This window comes from Prosopis cineraria, unplaced genomic scaffold (genome assembly GCF_029017545.1).
Source record: "Prosopis cineraria cultivar Desert tree isolate PC_DT_omini unplaced genomic scaffold, ASM2901754v1 PC11, whole genome shotgun sequence".
Classification (NCBI taxonomy): domain Eukaryota; kingdom Viridiplantae; phylum Streptophyta; class Magnoliopsida; order Fabales; family Fabaceae; genus Prosopis; species Prosopis cineraria.
The window spans coordinates 2576273-2592569 of record NW_026555342.1 but is presented as its reverse complement, the minus strand read 5'-3'; positions in this window follow the sequence as shown (position 1 = coordinate 2592569).

Sequence of the window (16297 nt, the reverse complement as noted above, 5' to 3'; positions counted from 1 at the left end):
TTTTTATACTGTATAAAATTTAATATAAATAATATTATTCATAATTTATAACTAATTTTATTTGATATCAATTTTACATTCATAATAATATATTGCTAAGCCCATGAAGCATATTATAAAACAGTTTATAAATGGGTTTAGGTAGATATCAAATTTTATGTATGTCCTTTTTATATGGTTATTTGATTGGGTCATATTTATACATCACAAACCGATGTAACTTTTTCAAAAACATTTTTTGTATTTAAATGGATTCAAACTCAATGCTTTGTACGGGTTGGCTGGTAATCATGTGCATGCTTTTGGAAACCCTTGATCTTGGCCAAATCTATGTAAGGGTAGCTTATCTTAAAAAGTTGCAAAAACTTGTTTTTACCATTCAATAGGTTCTAAACATGGCTTATATCTTGGAGAAGGAGAGACATGTCTATTAGATTGATCCATATTAGAATACAACCCAATAATAGTAAGTACTCACTTCGATCCTAAATGTGAACAAAATAAAATGCTTGTTTTCTTAAAAAAAAATAATAAATATGAGAGACAAAAAAAAACCTTTCATTTGGATGGAGAAAAAATGAGGAGGAAAAACTCCTATAAATAGTAAAAACATTTATTATTTTTGAAAAGTTTTTCTGCTAACTTTCTTTCCTCCATGTTTTCTGACCAAGAGAATTAGAAAATGTAATAAAAAAATAGGAAAAAAAATGACAAGTTGCAGAACATGAGGATGGCAAGGGGGGAAAGTAATTAAGTAAGGCAAAGTCCTACCACATCAAGTGGGGAGGGGGTAGGGTACCCTTTGATGCATAGTGGTCCAAAATTGGGAGAGCAATAATTATTGAGATATTTCATTTCTTAAAATTCTCTCTCAAACAGTTCAAAAGCAACAGACAATGTTGGACCAATCTGGCACCCTTTTCTCTCCTTTCACCATGATCCAACCTTCATATTTATTATTATTGGTGGACATGCAACACTCATGTTTCTTCTATTTATTCTCTATCCACAATCACTATATATAGAATCAAGGTTTAAGTTTTTATTAGGAGACCAATTATGCCTTAAATAGGATTGATTATAATAGAAAAACATCTATGAGTAATAAGAAAAAAAAAAGAAAATGAAAACTAATGAGGCTTGATTTAACGAAAATGGTTAATTTCTTATAACATAACAAACTAAAGTTTAAATTTCTAATAAAAAAAGTACTCAATATTCACTTTTGAAGTGATCAAAAAATAGAGGAGAATGGATAAAAATGTAATTTTATATTTTTCTTTTGAATTTTTAAATTATTGGCAACCAACATAATTTCTAGATTCTATGTATAAAATAAAATATATAGGAAGCCATAATATTTATAAATCATAAACAATATGGCTTATATCATATTTCTGTGCTCTTAAAAGAGGCAGGTATACTGTTGTTTCTTTTATTTACATTAAAATTATTCATTTTTAAAAATACAATAATAAACAATGTATTGGTAAATTTGCATCTCAAAATACCTATATTTTAATATTTTTGTACATACAAATAATTATTTTTTTTAAAAAAAATTATGCCTCAGCGTAGAATGCATGGTTTTCTCATGTTACTAATGATGAAGATGTGAATTAGACGGTAATTAGAAAAGTACTCCTTTAACCATAAAAGGTAAATTTGATACCCATTTCTGTATACAATCGTAATCTCTTATTACACCAATTTAAATCCTTAATTAAGGTCAACTGTTTGATTAATTATTGAGGTCATTTGTGGAAATTTTGCAATGCTAATCAACCTCAATTTGGCTTGCTTGTATTAGGTAACATTCATAAATGAATTTCTTCTTTTGAATTAAAACCTAAAACCTACAAAGTGTTTATCTTTTTGGAATGACTGGCCACTAATTAAATCACTTTATTTAATTCAGGGCATTTCAATCTTTAAGTCAAACTTGCAGTGATTTTGATTAATTTTTAAGGGTAAACAGAAACATGCTAGGCCCAAATCAATCCTTAACTCTTTTTTTAATCACAAAATTATCTGGTTAATCTGACCATAAAAAATAATAAAAACTAACCTAAGAATTACAATAATTTGAAATTTGAAAAATTCAAACTATCTAGCTGGAGTCAATTCCTTTTGATACAGTTGTTTAGTACTAATATACACTAATTGTCGAACATTAGGTATAGATCAAGGACTTTACATTTGGAATATGAATAGTGAATAGGACCATATTATTTTATAGAATAAAAACCAAAAGGAGATAAAAAATAAGATAATTCAGGATGTTAAAATCATATAATTGGAATAGTCTTGGTTTTTATGATGGGAAACACAAGGTTTTAAAATTTGAAAAAAATCATGTAGTTCAAACAAATCTAAACAGAGTATAACTTATTAATTTATCATGAATATTTGGCTTCCCTTAGTTTGAATTAATGAGAGAAAAATGATAAATTAGTTAACTGGCCGAAAAAAAAATCTTATATTAAAAAAATATGGATCAAATTTTTAAAAATTTGTGTGTATTACTAATTTACATTGATATACAAAAGATTTATTATTAATATACAAGAGGTTTATAATTAAAAATTTATAAGAGATTTATCATTAATGTATAATAATATATATCTGGCAAATATAATAAACAAACTATAATATAAAAATAATAAATGTCAGACTGTTTGTTTAGTTTAGTCCTATAACATAAGCTATATGAGCAAAAGTCTTGAGAAACAATACATTAAAAAGAGCTACTCTCAAAACTCACTTGAATCTGATAACATTAAAATTTGAATTAATCTATAGTTTTACATATCTTGTATTCCTTTGATCCTTTTTATAAGTTATTTTTATCAATTTTATCATTATCAATGTAAAAAAAAGTACAAAAAAATAAATGTGTAGAATTTTAAAATATACTCCTATATAACAAATCCAAAAAATAATGTCATGTTATTTTTTTTTTCTCATGAACGGTATTTTTAGAAATACTTTTTAAATATTACTTAAAAAGCTGTACCGTAACTAATAAATGAGATTAAATAAATTTTTTAAAATATAACTTATAAATGAGATTGAAGAGAGTATTTGTTAGGAACATGAAAAAGATAATTTATTTAAAATTAATTTTTTTTTGGGTTGCAAGTTGTAAATTGTTTTATTACAATAATATATTTAACAGATGCTGGGGACACAATACTTTTCTTGATATTCTTTTTGTGAGGCTTGTCCTGCTGCAGGCGACTTAGTTGACTTTCAGTGGGGAACACATGACTGTGGAAAATCAGCATCTCTTCAAGAAAATATTGTTAATGTGATTGAAGAAAATCAAACCAGATCCTTCAATCAAGAAATAATTTTAAAAAATTATCAATCTTTCAATGTCTAATCTTATAAAATTTGTTCAATCCAAAGATAGCTATTAATTATTATATTTGTTTATTGATTGTCATAATACTTTCTCCTAATTCTTAATATAAGAAAAAGTTTAGAAGTTTTTTATTCCTTAATATATGGCAAAATTAGAATAATTAATTTTATTTTTGAATTTTACCCTTATTCATTTATTATGATTTAAATTTTAGATGAAAATTTATTATGATTATTAATTATAAAAAATAAAAAATTAAATTTTTTAAAAACAATTTTAAGATTATAATTAACATTTCTTTATAAGCAGGAGTTGCTTAACTTTATCTTATAAAAAACAGAGAGTATAGTATTGTGTTATTCATGTGTGCTGATAGTTGAATTTATCCAATAAACTAGATTGTGGAATAAAAAATATTAAAATTATATAACTGTTTGAAAGCACAAAATGACAGAATCCAGACTTGCTAGTTTCTAAGGAAAATTTAATTGCTCTGTAATGGCTCTAAATTTTCTGTCTTTATTAATGATTGTAGTAACACTATACTCCATGTTTCTTCCACGTTCAGTGAATCTTCCAAAATTTGCATTCCAAAGTATACAGAAAAAGAGATCGGTGAAACCTTTGGGTTGTGTGAAAGGATTGGTCTTTCAAAGAATCTTGCTGATGTATCAATCAAGACAATTTTTAATTTAAAATGCAATCTTTTTATTTCTCTTATTTGATTTTGTTACTTTTTTAAGGTTAAAAGAGTGTTTGTTGGCGTGAGGTTTTTTGTTGTAGTTTTGTGCATGCATGTTAAAAAATACTCTCTTAAGTAGCTGAATATTATCTCTCAATAAAATATTTATTTATTTTTAAATTAATTTTATTTTTTATATTTACTCATATTTAATAGGGTATTTTATCCTAAAATAAATATAAAGTAATTTATTTAATAGGAGTACTTTAAAAAAAAGATAATAATTTATTTAAAAATATCTTACATTTTTTAACATCTAACCTTTTAAAAAATATTACATTTTTTAATAGAGGGAGTAAGTCCTACCATTGAGGATTGACTAGATTTAATAAAAAGGGTTAGTCCATCATAATATGTCAAATTAAAGTTCAAATCTTTATTGGGAGAAATACTTATATTTAGTTTCTAACCTTACTTTGAAGAAAATTATATCAAATAAAAAAATACTTATAAACAATAAAAAAAATAAGTCCTACATTAACTCAAGCACTAAACAATAAGCACTTGTCTTAAATATCTCTTAATCAAGAGATTGTGAGTTAGGCTCTTACTGAGTGCCTTTTATATAGTGAAGCAAGGCCAAAAAAAAAAATAATAAAAATAAAATCTAATACTCACTAATTCTTCTCAAGAAAAATGTTAGCTAATTTAGCAATGTTATTCATTTTTATTCTTTCCAATGTGACTATATGATGGGATTAAATTTAAGTATTGTTGAGTTCAAATGAAAATAATTCTCTTAAAGGTATTTTTTGCATTCACATATATTCAAACCCAAGATGTTATATTTTAAACAATCACAATCCCTTCTATTACTAATGCCAATCCTCGTTGGTTTAACATGGTGATTTATATTTGGCCAAAAAAAAAACATTATCATTCATCGGAAGAAAATGAGAATATAAAAGAAAATCATTGTAATGAAGATTAAACAAGAAATTTAACTTTTGAAAGGTCCGTTTAGCAAATTCATTCGGTTTGTAAAGCAAGTGCGAATACAAATAATTTTTGTAGATGCTAAAAAATTTGGTGGCGTTAATTCATGTATAATTCTTGTGTTAGAACACAAAAGAATTAATTATTTTCAAGATTAATCACATCAGAAATTGACAATTTTAAAATTATTAAAAATTAAAATCAAATATTTAGAAAATAATGCAACAACCTAATCATCAATCAATTTAGTTAATTAATTACTACTTTCTTTGAAGTCATGGATGGGCATGTCGTATTTGCTATAGAAATTTCTGATCTTTTTGGATAATTATTGACAAGTACATGATTGGAGATGGTAGCTTCCTTTCTCATCCTCTTCTCCTACCACCATGTGATTCTGATAATGACCAAATATTCTCTTTCCTTTAAAAAAAAAAACACCTTCTAAAGTCTTATTTTTTTGAGGAAATTAAAGAGATTGAAGGGGAAAAAATGAAACAGATTCAAGTCTATTTTCTTTCCTAACTCCTTCCATTTTACATACATGTCACCTTTTAAAAATTGATACTTTCTCTCTCTATAAAATAGAGTCAAAAAACGAACCAAACCTATCAAACTGGCTTATTGAGTTTGAAATTTGAGTGCACTAAATATTTGATTTAACTTAAATGGGCAAGTATTAATAGGCTTAAAAAATAATTGCATTGATCTTTTAAAGTCAAGGGCTAGCACATTTAAGCTCATGTGTGTGTGAGATAAATTTTTGTATTAATATTTAATAAATGAGGAGGAAAAGAATCTAAATATAAAAAAGGAGTAAAAATATTGAAAAAAAATAGAAAAATCCTAGCCTAAATAAAAAAATAAAATCTCAATATTTTTGTCATTGCAAAGCCAACTCATAACATATTGTTGATATTGAAGATGATAGCGATGATGTTGATACTGTTGATGTTGATGTTTGAATATTATTGATTTGTTGATATTTAAAAATGAATTGTTCATTTTATTTAGTTTTGTTTGGTTTGATTTTGAGAACTTGAATAATGATTTAGTATTTTAATTGGCTAACATTTAATTATTTATAATATAATTTTTTCATATATTTATTTTAAATCAAAACTTTTTTGAAAACAATTAAAAATGCCTAAAGCCTTTAGGTAATGTTTGAGAGTTTTTTCAAAGATGTAATGAAATGAGATAGCCAAAAACCTTATATCATTATTTGGGAGAAATTTTTAAAAGAGGGTGGAATGGCATAAGGTGGCTTTCCAAGCCATTCCTTACCATTCTAAATCTTTTTTTCACCCTAATTTGAGGGGTCAATGATGAAATAATATGATATAAATGAGATCACTACAAAATTACCATCTTCCTTTTCACTCCCTCACCATAAAATTAAAAAAATATAATTACATCTAATTCAAATTTATTAATTTCATAATTTTTCTTAAATAATAATTAAATAAAATAATTTATTCTTTTAATAAAACTCCAAACAATGGAATGTTCTATTTTATTTCATTTTGTCTCACTTCACCTCATTTCATTTTACTCATGATCATTCTTTTCCGTTTCACCATATGCTCTTATATATATTCCTAAGGTCCGTCACAAACTTGCAAGTTCAAAGGCTGAGTTTCACATATAGTATAATTTTTTAATAATCAGGCTTTTTAATGCCAACTCCTTTAAGCTTGAGCCTATCAAGAGTTAGCCATAAAACGATCAACCCATTTTCCTACCCCACATAAAAGATGGACAATATTGATTAATTTCTCACGTGAATGATATTAAAGGACCAAATTATCAAAAGCTTAAACTAAACTTAAATAAAGACTGAAAGATTTGGAAACTCAAAGTAAAGACTAATGATCTTTTAGTAAATTGGTCTAAAAAAATTGCTACTCTCATTTTATGATCTGCAAGTGTCAAAACAAAAATTTTCAAGCGAAATTCTATAATTTGTAAAGGAAAAACTTGTTAATTAAACATATTATTATTTTCAGTTTATTTTTTTCTCACATATCCTTACTTACAACCTTCAAAACACGAATTTGTAAATAATATTTGAATCTCGCTATTTTTCATCTAAAGGATATAGATGAAGCAATATGATTAAGTTTAATTTATACAATTTGTAGTGAAGTGGAAAGGAATTCTGGTTGTACATCACTGGGTATAATATTCACAATAATTAATTATTATTATTATTATTATAATTTTTTACATGTGAATTGGAATATAAAACAAGGCATCCCGTGCAACATTACTGGAGATGCCAACCAAGTTTGTCTTTATTCACGTGTGTCTGTCCCAGTGTGTTTGCGTCTCTCTCTCTCTCTCTCTCTCTCTCTATATATATATATATATATATATGTATGTATGTATGTATAACTAATGATCTGGTACAACTATATATTGATCTGTAGAGAAAATGGTAAGCAGATACAAAGGTTCAAATTAAATTGATTACTGAGAATGATTTTGATGTTATGTCAACGACCATATCATTTTAAATGTTATTATGAATAGATTATTGGATTAGATGAGTAGTTAATATTATTTTAATTTATTGACATTTTTTTACGCATTTTGCAGGGAGCATCCCGCAAAAGCATAACGTGAATCTGAATCAAGCATGATTGAATTGAATTTATGTCCTTTTTTGTTTTTGTTGTTTTTGATTTTTGCTTTGTTTTGGATGCAAGTTAAGCAACTAGTTGGTAAATGGTAGTACTACATGTATCCATGATTTTTCCTTCTTTATTTTTTCTGGCCCCCCAAAGGGAAAGAAATTAATAAGTTCGATCTGTCATTCTTTTGATATGTTTTAGATTTGTTTTTTTCCATTTACTTTGTATTGGTAGATGTACAATAGGAAAAGTGGCATTTAATTTTTAAAGACTCTTTAATAACATTATTTATAATTAACAACCTTAAAATTCTAAATGATCATGGTCTTAAAATTAAAAATTGAATTTTTTTCAGCACTTATATCCCATTTTTTCAGCACTCATTTTCTACATTTTTAATACTAATCTTTCAAATTTTTAGTACTAATTTTTAACATTTCCAATACTCACATTTTCAATTTCGCAGCAGTCAGTTTAGATGTTGTTATACTCATTTCTATTTTTTTAGTACTTAAAAACACTTATCCTTAATTCTTTTTAGTACAAGAACTATGAAAATGAGTATTAAAAACATACAAGGTGACTACTTAAAAAAAATTGAGTACTGAAAATACTCAAGATGGGTATTAAAAATGTGAAAGATGAGTACTGAAAATATAGAGGATGAATGTTGAAAAATTAATTCAAGTTAAGGATCATGGTTCCTTTTTAGGATTTCATAATTTCAAGGTCTTAATTGTGATCAATGTTTTTATAAGGTCCTTAAATGTTGTTTTCCCAAATTATACGTCTTTACGTTGAATATTGTGTAGTTTTTTTTTTTTGGCCAAACGAATATGGTGTAGTTTAATCTTCAGATAAATGGGCAACTTTCACGAGCTAATTCTTCATTTTTTATGCAATAAAAATATTTTCTAAGCTTCATTTTGTGTGTTTTGTATGGATTAGATGTCTTTGTTGAACATGTTGTCAGTTTCTTTTGTTTTATTTGGATAAATCTATAGAGAATGAAGAATATAAAAACTTAAAGTCACCTATTTCAACTATATAATATATCCAAAATACAGTTCAAATATTCGACAGACAATATAATGCAAGCAATTAATAATATCAATCAAGCAGCCAAGTTTAAGATGAATGGAGTCACAACTAAATTAATGAATGATAGCAATGAATTAAAAGTGAGACTATGTGATTGATAATGACACAAGCTAGTTGTTGATAGCCACCGAAAAAAAGGTAGAAAAATTAAGATAATAATATTAATCCCACCTTAATAGGTGTGAACATTGCGAGTTTCTCAGTCACAATCTCTCAAAGACTTGGGGACACTAGCGGGGTCTATTTTTGACACATACTTCTTCAATAATAATTATAATAATAAGGAATATTCTTTGTCAATCATAACATAAAGTATTTTTTAAAAGCCATATTTGATCAAAAATATAAGGCATTGAGTATGTTTTTTCAACTATAAAACTATATACATATTTCATTTATTATATCTTTTGAAAAATAGACCATTGAAATTTTAATTTTTATTGTTAAGGAATTTATATATAATATTTAATGAGAATACAATTAAAAAGATGTATAATTTTTTGTAAAAAAATTAATGTTTCAACTAATTTGTTTTAGAGTTGTTAAGAAATTACCAATACCTTATGCCAAGGCATTATGTTTATTGTTTAATGATATATATGTACTATGTATCTATGCATGCATGTGATGTTTTGTTTTTGTTTGATTTCGCTCTAGTGGGAATCAAACGTATTCAATGAGGTTACATCTTTTTCAATGCAATTAAGTATCAATCACTTTTTGTACAGTGTTAGCCAACTCATAAAAAATAATTGACCTGAATTTGAAAGTTTGTGTATATGTCATCTCCTTTTATTATTATAATGTATCTTTTTTATATGTTTGTTCTGAAAAAAAAGCCTCTAACAACTTGACCCTCAATAAGTTGGTTTATTTTTCATTCCATAGATTTAATGGATAGTTTATTTGAAAATATTATAATATTTTAAGTATATTAATTAATTATATTAGGTTATGTGAGTTAGTTAAAATTATTTATAATAATAAACAAATAAAGTGAGCGTAAAGTGTAAATATATGATTTAAGAGAGGTAAATTTTAAATTTAAATAATTATTTTTCTAACGAACTATTCCATCCATTCCAAATTATATAATAACTTTTAAAGTATTTTAGTATTTTAAAATATAAGATAATTTGATAAAAATAAAATTTTATTAATAATATTTTTTTAATATTATTTTTCAAGCGAAAAGAGAATTGAAATGATTATAGTATAATTATTAAATTTGTATATTTAAAATTATCTTAAATGAATGTCATTTTTGTAAGTTTATATTTTTATTTTTAAAAAGTAAGTTTTTAAAGTGTTACTGTTGTATTTTATTGATATGTATAATCTTATCTTAAATTATTTTTTAATTTGATATTGAGGAAATAATGACCAAGTTAGCACAAGTTGGGATGATCTATTCATCAAAGGATGAAAATCAGACATTCCAACCATTATAAACTTTTAATAAAATTTACTAAAATTACGAAAATTTGAATCTTGGGGCATCAAACAGATCTTGTTGTACTTCATATTCCACTTGAATTTTGTCTTTGTCTGAAAAAATATAATAATAAATTTCTTAACAACATTGTAAATATCCCTAGCTCACATTAAAAGATTTTAATGCATCATTAAGATCCAAAACTATTCTCTCCTAAAAAAAATTTATATCTTTTAACACTATACTAAGGACATCTACCAATGAGGTTTCCTTTCTAAATTTAAGGTCTAATTTTCACAAGAAGATGAAGAGTGATTTTCTCGCTAATTTAATGATAATTTATATTGCTAAAAAGTTTACCACAATTATAATAATTGATGATTTCTTTATGCCATGCAATATTGAGGGGGTATGACTTAATGAAAATAAAGGAACATATTTTTTAATTATATATGTGTGTGTGTGTGTGTCTGTGTAAATATGTTAAAATATTAGGTTAATATGCAATTTTACTCCTAATTTTTTTTTGAATGAGCAATTTTATTCAAGTATTGATAAGTGAGAAAATTTTACGGCCCTTGAATTATTTTTACAAGGAGTAAAAAATTCCTTCTACAGGGTACCTAACGCTTCTAAAAAAATAGTTTAGGAGTAAAAATATACCTTAATCCTAAAATATTTATGTTATATTATATATATGTTTACAATAATTTTTTTTCATGCTTATATAATAATATTTCTTCAAGTGCCATACATAATTTTCATTGCTTAAAAAAAAGTTAGTATGCATTTTGGACCTTCAACTCTAGGTCCAAGAGCAATTTGAATCCTAAAATTATATTTAATACATTTTAAACTTTAAACAATTAAATTCAAGATAATTTCACCCCACCGATAAATTAAAATAAACATATTTACCTTTATGAAAAAATAGGCCCTACTACAACATTTTTTGCTTTAGGCAGTAGATTTATTTGCAATAGTTCTAAAATAGTTGTCTAATATGATCATAATCAACAATTGTTTTATATTTCTATTGCTCCCCTAATTTAAGTAACATATTTTTGGCAACATTTAAAAAATATTCCTTAAAGTATAATAAGCAAAAATTTTCAAATGTTGAAATAAAATTTTTGAATAGGCAACATTTTTTATGTTGCCTATAAAAGTTCTCTTTAATGGCAACATTTCAAAACTATTTCTCGTTCAATAAAAATATAAATGTTGTCTATAGATCTTCTTTCTAGCAACATTTACAAATTGTTGTTTGTTATTTTTCTATACATAAAAATTTATTTTTGATTTATTTGTATAATTCTTATATACACTTTTATTTATTTATTCTCTTAATTCTTCAATTTATTATTTGGATAAATTAAAAAAATTAATTTAAAATATTTTACAGTATAATATCAATAAGTCAACTTAGAAGAGTGGTTAAAGTTAATCCTATCTTTCAAGAGGTTCAAGGTTGATCATATATTAGGAAGAAAATATTAATGTTTAACTTTTTTTAACATTTTGCAATAATTTTTAAATAGCATAACATGGGTAAAGTAGCATAACATTCCCAAATTCAGTACTAATTCTCTCATATTTCAGTATTAAAACTCTTGGTTTGACATTAATGTTCTTGTGGGGCTCTTAATTGTTATTCTTCCAAAAACAAACTAGTGATATATAAGAAACATATATAATATTAAAGGGTTAATGAGTAAAATGGATCCTAAATTCTTGCTCGAAAAGCACCTTGAACCCTAAACTATTAAAATATATAAAATAAACTTTTAAATTTATAGCAAAATAAACCCTAACTGTTAAAATTTTAAATGGCATTATTGTTCAAGTGGTATTATTCACCGTGGGCCCGATTGATGCTGACTCATTGTTGTCAATTGACGCCATAAACTATTTATGAACATTGTATTTTATTCGGACATTTTTAATAAAAATAATAATAAAATTAATAAAAAATGAAGTTTTAATAATATAGATAAAAAAATCTTTAATTAATAGGGTTTAATTTTATAATATTTTGATTATATTTTTATTTATTTTAGTTCATTAAAATAATCAAAAAATATAAAAATACAAAAATAAAATTTAATCCTTTTAGGATTATATTTTTTTAAAAAATAATAATATAACAAAATCAAAAAAAGATATTCTTGCTTAATTCAAAATCATATTTTTTTTCTCTTAATCTGATTTCCAAAATTGTGATTAACATAACATGAAAAAAAACAAAAAGAAAGAATTAAAAAAAAAGAGAGGCATTAAGCATTAAAAAAAAGGCATTAAGCATCTGGACATGCGCAAACAAAAGGAGCAAAAACACAGCATGCACATATGCAAAGAAAAGGAGTTAGAGATGCTTGCAGAAGAAAGGTAGATATACGCATTACAGAAAAAAAAAACAGAGCACAGACGTAGCACTCAGACCAGATGAAAGAGAGAAAGGACCTACTATTTGCTTCTGGAGGCTAGAGCGAGAGAGAGATTGAGAGTACAAGAGCAACAGCAAAGATTTCTAGAGGTTAGAGGAAGAGAGAGAACCGAGAAGAAGCTAAAGAGGAGAGAAAAAGACTGGGTATTTGCTTGGAAGAGGAGGACAAAAATTTAGAAAAAGAGGTTGGAGCGAGAGTGTGAGAGAGATTTAGAAGGATCGGAGTTTTAAGAGCATGAAAGAGAGAGGTGAGCTTGATGCTGTCCAAGGGAGAGAGAATTAAGAGGATGCTAGAAAGATTCAAAGAAGAGTCTGAATTTGGAGAAAGTAGCATCATCCATCGAGCGAAGGGGAAGCTACGATACTGACCTTCACACTGTCAAGGAGAGAACATCATTGATGTCACTGCTATTTCTTTTTCCTACAATTTTCACTTGAAGCTGTGAAGGTATTGCTTATAGGAGTGATATTCTATTATCCATGAAGGTTTGGCTAACGTGCTTTTGTTTTGCTTTTACTTTGGTGATTGAATATGAAAATTGAAAGTGGCTTCTTGTTGATTTCATGGTCTAATAAACTGTGATTTTATAATTAATTATTTATAGTGGTTTAGATTAATGGTTTCTCAGTGCCATTTTGTTTTGAAGTTTTCAAGTAATGCACTTCATGATTCTGAATCTCAAATTATTATTTTCAACTTCGTTGTCTCTACAACTGCTAATTTGTTTTATATCTCATTGATTGCGGTGAAACAATTACTATAATTCTAGTGCAAACTGTCAAAAAATAATTGTGGTGATGATTTTTGCTACATGTGGCCTTGGAGTTTCATTTCATTATAGTCATAATTTTCATAGTGACTATTTGCGTTTATCATATTGTAGTGTTTTGGTTTCTTCTTTTACATGCTCTGCATTAACTTGTCTTCATAATTTCTTCTTTCTTTTTACTTGCTATTGGGGTTTAAATCTTTGTCTTAAGATTTGCATCAGAGAGCCTTAAGCCTACTAGCCGAACATAGCTTTTTTTTAAACTAGCTCAAGTTTTGTATCACATTTTCTCATGGAGATATCATAACACTGTGAATACTGAATTTTGTTTGGACAATTTTTAAATATAATAATAATAATAGGAATAATAATAATAATAATGAGAGAGAATGTTTTATTTAGAATTTATCTATTGGGTGAAATTTAAAATCTCTATAGGTATTTAAAATGATCGTTCACTATGTAAATCAATATAATTTCGCAGGTAAGAAGATCCAACTTGTATATATTAATATGGGTCCTAATGACCTACCATTAAAATTAACTTTCCTTTTTAACTTAAATCAATAAAATATTTAAGTCTCATGTGAGATTTTAAAGAATCTTCATAAAGATTTAAATTAATTGCATCATCATGTAAGATAATAAATTCTCACAGATGATGTGATTATCATAGTAAATAAGTAAATAATTTTTGTAAATAATAATATAATACATCTTTTTTAAAAAATTAATATATTTAAATTATAATCACATTTACTAATGAGATCTTTAAATCATATGAGATTTTTAAATTTCTATAAACCTCTAAAATAATTGTATTACCATGTGAATTAATAAAGCTTCGTTGGTATAATGATTAGAATTTTATATAAAAAATATACATTACATGTATAATAAATCTAGTAAGTTAATAAAAATATATTTAAATAAATTTAATTCTTTTATTGTGTGAGATTTTAAAATATCCGCAAATATTTAAAATAGTCATATTACTATATAAGTCAATAAGACCTTATAGGTATAATGATTAAGATTCTTTTAAAAAGTGTATGTGTATGAATATGCTTAAAACACACACACACACACACACACACACACACACACACACACACATTATTAATACTTAAAAATTTAAGTAAAATAAATTAAGTTGTTAAGCTTTTTTATTGTATGAGGTTTTGTGATCTCCACAAATATTTAGAATAATTATATTATCATATAAGCTAATAAGGCTCTACAGATATAGTAATTAAATTTTCAATAATAAAATAAAAAATTAAACTCTTTACCTTTTTCTTATTCCAAAAAATTCAAAAATTGAGAAAATAATTGAAATTAAATTACCTTTTACAATTTAAAACACACATATTAAAATTTTAAAAAATTATTTTATTTTTAAAATGGTAAATTATTTTTAATTAATTTCTCTCCAAAAATATTTTTACCAACAAAGTTATAATCCCAAACTATGTGGACTTTGATCCCTATTACAGAATATGTAAGCCTTAGAGTCTAATTTTGAGTCAAGTTCTCTCTTATAAATAAATAAACATTCCTCACTTAATTATTATCATTTTTTATATCAAACATGTAAATAGGAAAGGGATAATTGAAATAACTTTAAAACTATATTAATTTAGCACAATTAACTTTAAGTAACCGTTCTTATGAATGGATGTTGTGAGGTGCTTAACATTTTTTTTACACTTAATCGACTCTCGAACCTATTTTTGATTTTACATACCATCCTTACCTTTTTTTAATAATTTTTCAATATTTCCTCAAAATTTTGATGGCGACTCCCATTCAGTCAATTTTTGCTCTAAAAGCTAGAACCTTTGCTTTTGCACGCCACTCGCGTCGCATTTTTGGGTGCTACACTATTATGTTAGTAGTGTTTTGGATCCTAAACTTTAAAATTTTAAACAAATTATCCTCACCATTTATGAATAGAACGTTGACTATTATGTAAATCAAATTAGTCTCAACATAATTCACTGCGATGAAGGTATTGTTGGTCATGACAAATAGGCCATAATTTTGACAATGACACGTTAGGATTAACTGAGGCACATAGTGAATAACATTGTGTGAACAGTAATGGCATTTAAAAATTTAACGGTTAAAGTTCATTTTATTATGAATTTAAAAGCTTAGAGTTTATTTTGCACATTATAAAAGTTTTTGAGCAAAATTTAGGGTCCATGGCACTTTTTGAGTAAAAGTTAAGGGTCCATGTTGCTTATTAACCCAAAATTAAATGATAACATTTTAATTATTACATGGTCTGTAACCTTTTTACCTTTTTAAATTTAATTAATCTTTTTGTAAAAAAATAATTATTACTACAGGGGTGAGAGAAGAAATACGAAAAGTTTGATTCGATTAAGATACGCTCTTGAGAGAATCATACTTCTAAAATCTACTTAATATCGGTTTGCAAAGCAAAGAGTTATGATTTATACCACTTTAATTTATCGTATATATGCTTTTAATAAGAATTTAAAATTTTATGCATCAATATTCAATCATCAAGTAATTAGGTTAGGTGATGGAGAAAATACTTTAGAATGGCTTGTCTATCTAAGTACTATTTATGACAAGATATTAATTAATGGATGACAAAGAAAGCGAAGAAGAAGACAAGAATGAATCATATTTATCAAGTAATAACAACAGTCAAGCATAATATATATGAAAAATTTCTTTAATTTTGATTATGTTATAATATGGACACACACGAACACAAAGTTATTTATAAATAATTTTTTGAAACAGACTTATGGTATCATGTTAAAACATGAAAGTTACTACTTTTAATTCACAATATAAGACCTCCTTTAAAAGAAAGTTAAGGTCAT